The following is a 12,262-nucleotide window of genomic DNA, read 5'->3' as shown; positions in this document are numbered from 1 at the left end:
TCTCGGTGACATAATTCGCCTGGTGTAAGTCCAACGGAACCCATCTGACTCCTTGCCTGGCGCCATCACCACGTACGCAAATAAGCGGCCGGTTATTTCCGCGAATTACAAGACTGTGCATAGACATCTAATGCCACATACCTCCACAAACATACCAACAAACTGTCGAATCACTGATACGCAGAGTCAGTTATGCATTTCGTTCCAAAAATGAACAAACAAATTATTAAGCAGGTGGTCATTGTGTGTGGCTCTATTGCACTAAAATTCCTGCTCAACAGTACAGACCTCGATGGTATGTACTGTGTGCCTTGCTTAGAAACAAATGTGTTCCATTCGTTCAAGGTACCAGCTGATGACGACAATAACAGCCACTTCGCCTTAAAGCTTGCATTCAGTACTGCTCTTTACTATAGCGGATTTGCATTTCCGGCAGTGTTACTTGTAAGTTAACAGTGATACACAGCAAATCGATAGCAGCCTTACTGATTAAATTTTGCTAATATGTACCTCGCGTTTGGGTTCATTGATTCTAGGAAACGGAACACACTGTGATAAATATGTGCAGATTTCGTCTGATGGTCATCACATTACTTCGCACTACTGTTGTACATTATACTGATGAGGGCTTTTTCAGCGTTGTGAATGAATTTTGCCAAAGCGAAGATAATTAAGGTAGAAAAGCAGTAAATAATAATTACGTTATTACTCTATAAGGAGACATCTGAATCTTCGAACCTATCAGATACAATACTCAGAAAAATTCCCTGACCAATCTAGAACTTGTGGTTGGTGTATTTTGGTTTCATCCAGTGTGCCGGCACTTCTAGTACGACGGGGATAGGGCATGTAGTTCGCTGTGGCCTTAGAGAGAAACCATCCTGTTATTTTCCTCAGACAGCTTAGGGACTTTCTGACAAAGGGTAAATTCTCCCTCTTTCAATGTACTCCTTGTATATAATTAATTATACAGTAGCTGAGTGCCCGGCGTTGCCCAGGAATATATTTAATACAGTTTTCCATTCGTCCATCTCCTCCTTCACCCTCTTTCTGTCCTTCTTGTCCTACCCCTTATCTCTGTCAGTCTGTGTCTCCCTCCTTTCTCCATCTTCTCCTCCCTGCTCGAATTCCACCTCCTCCGCGTCTTCTCTTTGTTAATCTTTCCCCCCTCTCTCTGTCCATCACCTCTTCCACTTCTCTTTGTCTCCTTCTTCCTCTCTCTCTTTGCCTAGCTCTTCCTCTGCTGTCTCTATGTCCTCCTCTCCCCTCTCTCCGACCATTTCCCTTCCTGTATCTCTGCCCATCTCTTCCACTTCCTATCTTTGCTTATCTCTACCTTCCACCTTGCTATCTGTCCCTCTCTTTCTTCGTCCATCCCTCTCCATGTTATCGCGCTTCCACCAATAGAAGACTGTTGGTTCTTACCCCTACAGCATGTATTTCCACATTGTAACTAATACGTGTACCAAATTTGATTCAGACCCCCAGATCCTGGTAAGGATGAGCTTTCTAGCCATGGCTTTACGCACATATAAAATGTATTTCACATACATATTTATAAACATATTTCACATGTGTGTGTAGCAAATTTCATCCTGCAGTTTAATTTTCAAACAGCTCAGTGTTCATGCTGTTGTATTTCTTGAACTATGTAGTGTACAATAACATAATTTTATAGGTACATTCAGCAGCATCTGTGAATACTGTCTGCGAAATGTGTTGCTACAGAGTTAGTAGTAAAGAAGTATACATTGGAACAGCTTGCATGATGCGGCAGTGTTTCACCCACCTCTTTAAGTGATGCCATATCTCCCGAATTACGAGTCTTACAATAATATATTTTTGTAGGTACGTTCAGCCACATATATGGATACTTTGTACGAAAATTGATCTGATTAGAGTTAATAACAACGAAGTAATAAATTTCAACGTCTTGCATGATTCGATGGTCTACACACAACTCAGTGTTTGTGACGCCATGCCTCCTGAACTGAGTGTCCTACAATGATGTAATTTGTCTGGTACATTCGGTAGAATACATGAATACCGTCCGCAAAACACGTCACGAATATAGTTAGTGGTAAAGAAGTAATAAATTAAAACGTCATATCTCATGCGGCAGTTTTGCTGCATGAACAGTGAGAATGTAAGCGATGAACTTTTTTCCCTTCGTCATTTTGTGGGGTCGTGTGTGAGAAAGAGTTTCTTAAATATTGAATTTAGGTATAAAGTTTGTTGCAAGTATCTAAGTGATCCCATTCTGAAATACTGCATGAGAATTACGGGTTCACGTGCATTGTGGGTACACTGCTTTTTCACTTAAACCCCTTTCTTTTTATAGGTAGGACACCCCCCGTGATTCATTCCAGACGGTAATTGGTGCGGGTACCAAGTTCCGTTTCAAATCAGCTCCGTGCTTCATGAGGAAATGTGGAACATACATATGTAAATGCATTATTGTAATTTTGGCTGGAGTACTGCAAAGTTATTTCATAATATATCAAATTCTAGTGTTGCACTTTTCTTCACTTTTGAACATGTCACTGCAACGCACTACGCTCTATACTGACAAAAATAATTCCCCACATCATTGACTGTACTCACTGCCCGCCTGGTTAGCCGAGAGCGGTTATGCGCTGCTTCAAGGACTCGGGTAGGCACGCCGGCCCCAGATCGAATCCGCCTGGCGAATCCGACGGCCGGTGTGCCAGCAAGCCTGGATGTGGTTTCTAGGCGGTTTTCCACATCCCACTAGGTGAATACTGGCCTGGTACCCATGTCTCACCTCGGTTACATGACTTACAGACATTTGAATACGTTCGCCCTATTTCACGGCTTACACTAGATGCAGACAGCTGGGGTACACTAATTCCGTCCTGGGGGGTACAGAGTGGGACAGGGTGGTTACAGGAAACACGTCCGGCCACCCTTCGACACTAACATCGCCAAATCCATAGTAACAAGGCCGATCCATCGTTGAAGTGGGACAAAGACCCACGAAAATGATGATTCATTGCACTCACTGTAAATACAGTATGTGATCAAAAGTATCTAGACCCATGGTTGAAAATGACTTACAAGTTCGTGGCACCCTTCATCGGTAATGCTGGAATTCAATAAGGTGTTGGCCCACCCTTAGGCTTGATGACGGGTTCCACTCTCGCAGGCATACGTTCAACCTAGTGCTGGAAGATTTCTTGGGGAATGGCAGCCCATTCGTCATGGAGCGTTACACTAAGGAGAGGTATCGACGTCAGTCGATGACACCTAGCACGAGGTCGGCGTTCCAAAACATCACAGAGGCGTTCTATAGGATTCAGGTCAGGAGTCTGTGCAGGCCAGTCTATTACAGTGATGTTATTGTCGTACAACCACTCCACCACAGGCCGTGCATTATGAACAGCGGCTCGATCGTGTTGAAAGATACATTCACCATCCATGAATTGCTCTTCAACAGTGGGAAGCAAGAAAGTGCTGAAAACATCACTATAGGCCTGTATTGTGATAGTGTCACGCAAAACAACAGGGGGAGCAAAGCCCCTCCATGAAAATCACGACCACACCATAACACCACCACCTCCGAATTTTACTGTTTGCACTACACACGCTGGCAGATTACGTTCAATGGGCATTCGCCATACCCACACCCTGCCATCGGATCGCCAAATTGTGTACCGTGATTCGTCACTCCACACAACGTTTTGCCACTGTTCAATCGTTCAGTGTTTACGCTCCTTACACCAAGCGTAGAGTCGTTTAGCACTTATCGGCGTGATGTGTGGCTTTTGAGCAGCCGCTCGACCATGAAATCCAAGTTTTCTCACCACCCGCCTAACTGTTATAGTACTTGCAGTGGATGCTGCTGCATTTTGGAATTCCTGTGTGGTGGTCTGGATCGAAGTCTGCCTATTACATAGTACTGCGCTCTTCAACTTTCGGCTGTCTCTGTCAGTCAACAGACGAGGTCGGTATGTATGCTTTTGTGGTGTACGTGTCCCTTCACATTTCCGCTTCAAAATCACATCGGAAGGAGTGGACCTAGGGATGTTTAGGAATGTGGGAATCTCGTGTACAGACATACGACACAAGGGACACCCAATCATCTGACCATGTTCGAAGTCCGCGAGTTCCGCGGAGCGATCCATTCGGCATTCCCACGATGTCTAATGATATGGAGTACCTGGCAGCAGGTGGCAGCACAATGCACCTAATATGATAAACGTATGTTTTTGGCGGTGTCCGGATACTTTTTATCACATAGTAAACAGTAGGAGATGAATTAAGGACTGTGACCATGATGTTTGGGTACCATTTTGTGTACTGCTCTGCTATTTCTCGTTTGCTTATCTGAATTAAGTCAGCATCTCTCCACAATGAATGAGATGTTGGGCTCAGATAGGGGAGGAAGTTTTAGTATAATACATTGGTCTAAGGTCAGTAAAAAAAAAAGGGAAACAACATCACAGAACGATAGCGTGATTATAAATGACGGAACTGTTTTGTTACGTATTTACCAAATACCTTGTCCATTTTATACAACTATTTCTTCGCTGTATAGAATGTGTTGATGATAAGCAGGTACTTCTCAGTTGTCTTTTTAAATACTTTTGATAGTCTCTTTATTCTCCTTAGTCAAATAATTGTAAAATGTTTGTGTAAAAAGCAGAAAAAGTAGTACTGATTTTTAAAGACTTGCAAGAGGCGTAGAGAGCTCGGTAAAACCAGTCATCGGACTGAAGACTGCAACAACAACAAGTAATGATAGTGCTGATATTGACCCGTTCTATAGGTAGATTGCGCAGAGAATAAAATTTCTGTCAATGCCCATCACACTTAACTTGGGGGTTTTGTGTCACGTCGTGACGTCGGTGGATGACGGTTTCTAGGACCCTCTAAAGTCTCCAATGTTTTTCTGTATGCTGGAGAAAAATGAACTACATGTGGAACCCCTTTTCCGAAACCATCATCAACCAAAAGCAACATAACCTCACATATGAGAATAGGCCTGTCTACGCAGCAGCTAGCTGAATCTTCTCCACTGGCGATCGTGGCAATCAGTCGTGATCACTGAACAACAAACAACGTTAAGAGACGTAACACCTACGGTCCTTCAACATACAAAGTACCTTCGCCGCCGAAGTGGTGGTCTAGTAGCAGCCGACGCTGCCTATAACTTCGGCGCTCTGTAGCACCACTGGGTGACGTTTCCAGACATGGGTTCCTATCCTGTATTTGTCACCCTCTAAAACCCCACGAAATTTGTCGCAACATCGTGAAACTGACATGACGAATAGTCGATAAATAAAGTAGAACTATAGAACTCTGTTACACGCCTGGTAGTAAGATCACCGAATAAATGTTAGTTACCCTCTTGAAACAGGAAACTGGCGACTTTAGTGCATTTATATGCTGTTCAGTTGATACCGTTTGGCGATGCGGCCCTCCACCGATGGCGTACATCATACAGTCGACCGAAGACATCACGTTACCTCTACGGGATTTGATTATCAACGGCAATCGATTTCATACCTGATAGGACTTCTGCTGTCAGTGAGTGTAGTGTCATTTCAATAACCTTCAGAGCGAAAACTTCTTGCAATGGATGTTTGGATTCAGGTACCTCCATGAACGTCATTTTCACACCGGCATATGCAGGTAAAGATGCAAATCCTTATTTGGCAAAACAAGACAGGAATTCGTAAGTAGTTGACGTTGCGTGTTATGAAATCCGACGGATCACGATTTCACTATGATGCAAGATTACTTACTAGTGCACCGTCGGCCTAAAGAGGCTTTTAATCACCAATAATGTAGAAGGTGTGATTCAGATAGGAGATGGTTCTGTGATGCTTTGAGGCTGATTCAAGTCCATTACGAAGGCCCATTCATTCAGATTACCATTAACGAGCACGAAAATATTCATTTCAAAATACTCAGTGACGAAGTGACACATTCGTACTTTTCCATGATAAGTGCATTGTGAACAAGTCGACTAGTAAGATGTCAACTACCTTTTTCACAGGGCGGCATGCTTACGTACTGGTTGGCCACACATTCGGCCGGCCGTTGTGGCCGAGCGGTTGTAGGCCCTTCAGTCCGGAACCGCGAGACTGCTACGGTCGCAGGTTCGAATTCTGCCTCGGGCATGGATGTGTGTGAAGTCCTTAGGTTAGTTAGGTTTAAGTAGTGCTAAGTTCTAGGGGACTGATGACCTCAGATGTTAATTCCCATAGTGCTCAGAGCCATTTGAACCAAACACTTGGGCACCATTTCCCCAGCTATACTATACCTCCAAATTATCAATCTTAACCCGTTAGAAAATGTACACTCGGGTGACAGAAGTCGTTGGATATCTCTGAGTATCAAGTCGGACCTCCTCTCGCCCAGCGTAGTACAGCCGCTCGACGTGGCTTCCACTCAAGAAGACGTTGGAAGTCCTCTGTAGAAATATGGAGCCACGCTGCCTCTACAGCCGTCCTTAATTGCGAAACTGCTGTCGGAGCAAAATTTTGTGCACGATATGACCTCTCAATGTCCCAATAATGTTCGATGGGATTCACGTCTGGCAATCTGGGTGGTCACATTATTTGCTCGATCAGAACGTACTTCAAACCAATTGCGCCCAATTATGGCCCGGTGACTTAGTGCACTGTCATCCACAAAACTTTCATCGTTGTTTGGGAACATGAAGTCCATGAAGGGCTGAAAATTGTCTCCAAGTAGCCCAACGTAACCATTTCCAGTAATGGTCGGTTCAGCTACCAGAGGACCCAGTCCATTCCATGTAAACAAATCCCGCACCATTATTAAGCAACCACCAGTATGCACAGTGGGTTGTTGACAACTAGGGTCCATGGCTCTGTGGGGTCTGCGCCACACTCCAACCCTACCATCAGCTATTAGGAACCGATATTGGGACTCATCTCAACAAGACACAATTTTCCATTCCTCTACCGTCCAACCGATATGGTCATGAGCCCATAAGAGGCACCACAGGCAGTGTTGTGCTGTTAGGAATGGCACTTGCGTCGGTCGTTGCTACCATATCCTATTAACTCCTAATTTCTCCGTACTGACCGACGGATACGTTCGTCATACGTCCCACATTGGTTTCTGCGGTTATTTCGCGCAGTGCCACCGGTCTGTTAGCACTGACAACTCTACGCAACCGTCGCTGCTGTTGTTCGTTGAGTAAGGACCGTCGGCCACTGTGCTGTCCGTGGTGAGAGATGATGCCTGAAATTTTATATTCTCGGCACACTCTTGACACTGTGAATCTCGGAGTATTGAATTCCCTAACGATTTCCGAACTGAAATGTACCTTCTGTTTAGCTTCAACTACCAGACCGCGTTCGACGTCTATTAATTCCCGTCTAGCGGCCATTTTCACGTCGAAAATCTTTCACATGAATCACCTGAGTACAAATGACAGCTCCTCCAATACGCCGCCTTTTCTACCTCTTGTACTCGAAACTACCACCTTCTCTATACGTGCTTGTCGCTAACCCATAAATCTGTCACCTTAGTGTGTGGCCTATACGGAACAGGGAGCAAAACGTAGCAATGAACTTAGGCGCTCTGTAGTAGCTCTACGGTATCTGATCGTGAATGGGTAGCTTCAGCCGGATATGACTTACCGGAAGAAACCTGTAACGTCTCTTCTTTGTCGAACTGAAACAACTATCGAGGTTAGAGACGGTGTTACATGGCATCAACCTCACGTTGTATGTGTGTAAATAATTTTTTCTCAGATATGCTCCTTTGCAGCTGCCTATGACATTCCATTTTCCCATTCGTCTTTGGTGTGTTGCAAATCAAGAAATATGTGTTGACCATCAGATGACTTCAAAGGCATTTTAAACTCTTCAGCAAAAAGGCAACTTCAGATTAAACACATTAGTATATAAATCTCCCAAGTTCTCATTTCTTGACTGCATAACATGTGTTTCAGTTTTTCGTTATAATCTTCATACTCTAAACCTAGAGGTACTGCACATTGTTCCAATTCAGATTGTATTCACCCAGATATCAATTAAGCTGGTGGTGGTCCAGAGGGAGAATGACGTGGAAAAATTTTGCAGGGGATTTCTAACCCCCACTTTCCCGACCACCGAGGGAAACGTCCCGACAACCTTGGACATAACAGGGGAAATTGGCCTACTTTTAATTAAGTTCTTTGACAACATTTAAAAAATTCGTTAATACTTACTTGTCTTGTGCCAAGAAGTACGGTTCTGGAACATACCAACAGGGATGTGGAACCATGCCAACTCTAGAGTCGTGGCCACCAGCGCTAGGTTTCTCCGTTGAGGAGCCAGCCCGATCGATGTGGTCCCACAGATTCTCTATTGAGTTTAAAATGGGGAGTGTCGTGGCCATTAGAATCAGGTACCCTCATCCTAGTGCTACTTGAGACACACATGTACAATGCGAGCAGTGTGACAAATTGCATTACCCTGCGGGTAGATGCCATCGAGCCGAGGAGAAACAAACTACACTTGGAGACGAACATGGTCGCCAAGGATAGGTGCATACTTGTGTTAATCCAATGTGCCTTCCAGAATGACTGGATCACCCAAGGAATGCTACTAAAACGTTCCCCAGATCATAAACATCCCTGCTCCAGCCTGGACGATTGTTGAAGAGAGTCTGCTTTCGGACGTTTCACGCGGTACTCGCCAACGGCCATCTGTCATCTGGAAAGGTCACTTGCCGCCACGTCCAGTTGCTGTACGGGCGCGGGAGTACCAGACTTCGTCGCTGAAAAATAGCAGTCAGCCTGGATTCATGAACCAGGCATCTGCTGCTTAGAGCCATACGCTGCAACGTTCGCCGAATGGTCGTCGAAAAGACACTGTTGGTAGCTCTAGGTTGATCTGGCCGGTCAATTGCTCAACAGTTGCATGTGTATTCGACCGTACACATTTCCGCAGCCGTCTTTGAGTCCTGCTCCACACATAGGTTGGCGACAATTTTGCACAGCACCGTTTGGACATATGAAGTATATTGTAACCATGGTGGCATGCGAACAGTTTGCAAAGCTTCCACCCTTGGCCCGAAAGCCAACGATCATACCAATTTAGAAGTCAGAAAAATTGCTCCGTTTCCACATTACGACAACTACAACATTGTTTTGAGCGTGATCCTCTTCCCCGTAGGTGGCCACATTTATCTGACTGGGATTTGTAGCTCTGTGTGCAAAAAGAAACGATCACGAGAATGCTGCATTCGATTCGTTTCCGTGAAGACAGAGCGTATAACCTGTTAGCGTTTGTCTCATTGACATGACGTTAGAGTTTTACGCTTACTCGTAAACAAACGTAATTCCAGCTCCCTGTATATTATTATAAAACATTGTCTTTGGCTGATATAGAATTTCTTGTACTTAACGTACCATAAATTTATCCATTTCCCTTAGTCTTTCCGAAACGTCGCTTTCTCTGAAGGACCAATTTCTCAAACTCAAAAATACAATAACCTCCAAAGAAGAAGGAAATTATTTGAGGTCAGACCCCTCTCCACGTCCTATCCACTTACCTCTTCTATTTGCGTCTGACTGTCAGGCACTTCTTTATTCCATAGTGCCATCGATGAAATCTTTTTGCGGTACCTGACGCTTGTAGACTATGTCGTTTTAATCTCGGGCGTTTCGCTGACTTGCTAATCTTCTTACGGCTCGGTGCTTGTAAGACTTTTTCTCATTAAGTAAATTTATTTGCTTAAGTTAAGTACCTGGTACTGGGGACCATGGACGCTTAATGGCAGACTCGTCTGCTCTGCAGGAAAACTCGTCAAAAGGAAGCCGGGACCGGCCGCCTTTGAAGCGATCGTTATCCAGGGCGTCTCACGATTAAGGCCTTTCAACGCTGAGTGCAGCTTCACAAACAAACACTCTGTACAAATATTTCACCAAGGATAACTTGCTGGAGACTGAAAACAAAAGATGAGCGGAAATGTCAAAAGTTGTAAGTGTCAAAGTCACGTTCTACATCTATCTACATTGATACTCCGCAAGCCACCCAACGGTGTGTGGCGGAGGGCACTTTACGTGCCACTGTCATTACCTCCCTTTCCTGTTCCAGTCGCGTATGGTTCGCGGGAAGAACGACTGTCTGAAAGCCTCCGTGCGCGCTCTAATCTCTCTAATTTTACATTCGTGATCTCCTCGGGAAGTATAAGTAGGGGGAAGCAATATATTCGATACCTCATCCAGAAACGCACCCTCTCGAAACCTGGCGAGCAAGCTACACCGCGATGCAGAGCGCCTCTCTTGCAGAGTCTGCCACTTGAGTTTATTAAACATCTCTGTAACGCTATCACGGTTACCAAATAACCCAGTGACGAAACGCGCCGCTCTTCTTTGGATCTTCTCTATCTCCTCCGTCAACCCGACCTGGTACGGATCCCACACTGATGAGCAATACTCAAGTATAGGTCGAACGAGTGTTTTGTAAGCCACCTCCTTTGTTGATGGACTACATTTTCTAAGCACTCTCCCAATGAATCTCAACCTGGTACCCGCCTTACCAACAATTAGTTTTATATGATCATTCCACTTCAAATCGTTCCGTACGCATACTCCCAGATATTTTACAGAAGTAACTGCTACCAGTGTTTGTTCTGCTATCATATAATCATACAATAAAGGATCCTTCTTTCTATGTATTCGCAATACATTACATTTGTCTGTGTTAAGGGTCAGTTGCCACTCCCTGCACCAAGTGCCTATCCGCTGCAGATCTTCCTGTATTTCGCTACAATTTTCTAATGCAGCAACTTCTCTGTATACTACAGCATCATCCGCGAAAAGCCGCATGGAACTTCCGACACTATCTACTAAGTCATTTATATATATTGTGAAAAGCAATGGTCCCATAACACTCCCCTGTGGCACGCCAGAGGTTACTTTAACGTCTGTAGACGTCTCTCCATTGATAACAACATGCTGTGTTCTGTTTGCTAAAAACTCTTCAATCCAGCCACACAGCTGGTCTGATATTCCGTAGGCTCTTACTTTGTTTATCAGGCGACAGTGCGGAACTGTATCGAACGCCTTCCGGAAGTCAAGAAAAATAGCATCTACCTGGGAGCCTGTATCTAATATTTTCTGGGTCTCATGAACAAATAAGGCGAGTTGGGTCTCACACGATCGCTGTTTCCGGAATCCATGTTGATTCCTACATAGTAGATTCTGGGTTTCCAGAAATGACATGATACGCGAGCAAAAAACATGTTCTAAAATTCTACAAGAGATCGACGTAAGAGATATAGGTCTATAGTTTTGCGCATCTGCTCGACGACCCTTCTTGAAGACTGGGACTATCTGTGCTCTTTTCCAATCATTTGGAACCCTCCGTTCCTCTAGAGACTTGCGGTACACGGCTGTTAGAAGGGGAAACAATGTCTCTCTATTAGTACAAAATTTATTGTAGGCAAAAAACAACATGAAGGTGTTTTATTATCACTGAATTGTGCTGCTAAACTCAACACTGAAAAAAAGAGTTACATTAGAAAATGAATAATGTATTAGGAATGATCTAGGTCCGTATAAGGAAACTACACTCATGCTCATAAATCAAGGATAATGCTGATACATGGTGAAACAATGCACTGGTGGGCGGTTTGCGGGTTTAAATCACCTCGGGATATGACCATGCGGTGCATTTGACCTGCGGTCGTCGCACGGTGGCGCTGGCAGCAGTCCACATAGGCAGAGGTGTGTCGGTGCCTGTCAGAGGACGGTGCAGCGAGTAAGTGTGCACATGTTTTCAGATGTGCTAATGGTGACTGTGTGTTGAAAATGGTTCAAAGAACACATTTTGATGACGTTATGAGGGGTAGAGTACTAGGGTGACTAGGAGGCTGGTTAAACACAGCAGGTCGTAGCACGGGCCCTCCGTGATCCATGAAGTGTGATCTAAAGATTATGGCAACGATTCCAGCAGACAGGAAACGTGTCCAGGCGCTACAGTACGAGACGTCCAAAGTCTACAACACCACAAGAAAACCGATATCTCACCGTCAGTGCCGCAGACAGCCACGGAGCACTGCAGGTAGCCTTGCTCGGGGCCTTACCGCAGCCACTGGAACAGTTGTCTCCAGACACGCAGTCTACATACAATTGACCAGAAAAGGTTTATCCGTCTGGAGACCTGGAAGGTGCAATCCACTGACCCAACGTCACAGGAGAGCCGGTAAAGCCTGGTGTCAAGAACACAGTACATGGTCATTAAACAGTGATCCCAGGTTGTGTTCTTGGACG

Source organism: Schistocerca serialis, chromosome 2 (genome assembly GCF_023864345.2).
Source record: "Schistocerca serialis cubense isolate TAMUIC-IGC-003099 chromosome 2, iqSchSeri2.2, whole genome shotgun sequence".
NCBI lineage: Eukaryota > Metazoa > Arthropoda > Insecta > Orthoptera > Acrididae > Schistocerca > Schistocerca serialis.
The sequence above is the reverse complement of the archived record's forward strand: the minus strand, read 5'-3'. Positions refer to the sequence as shown.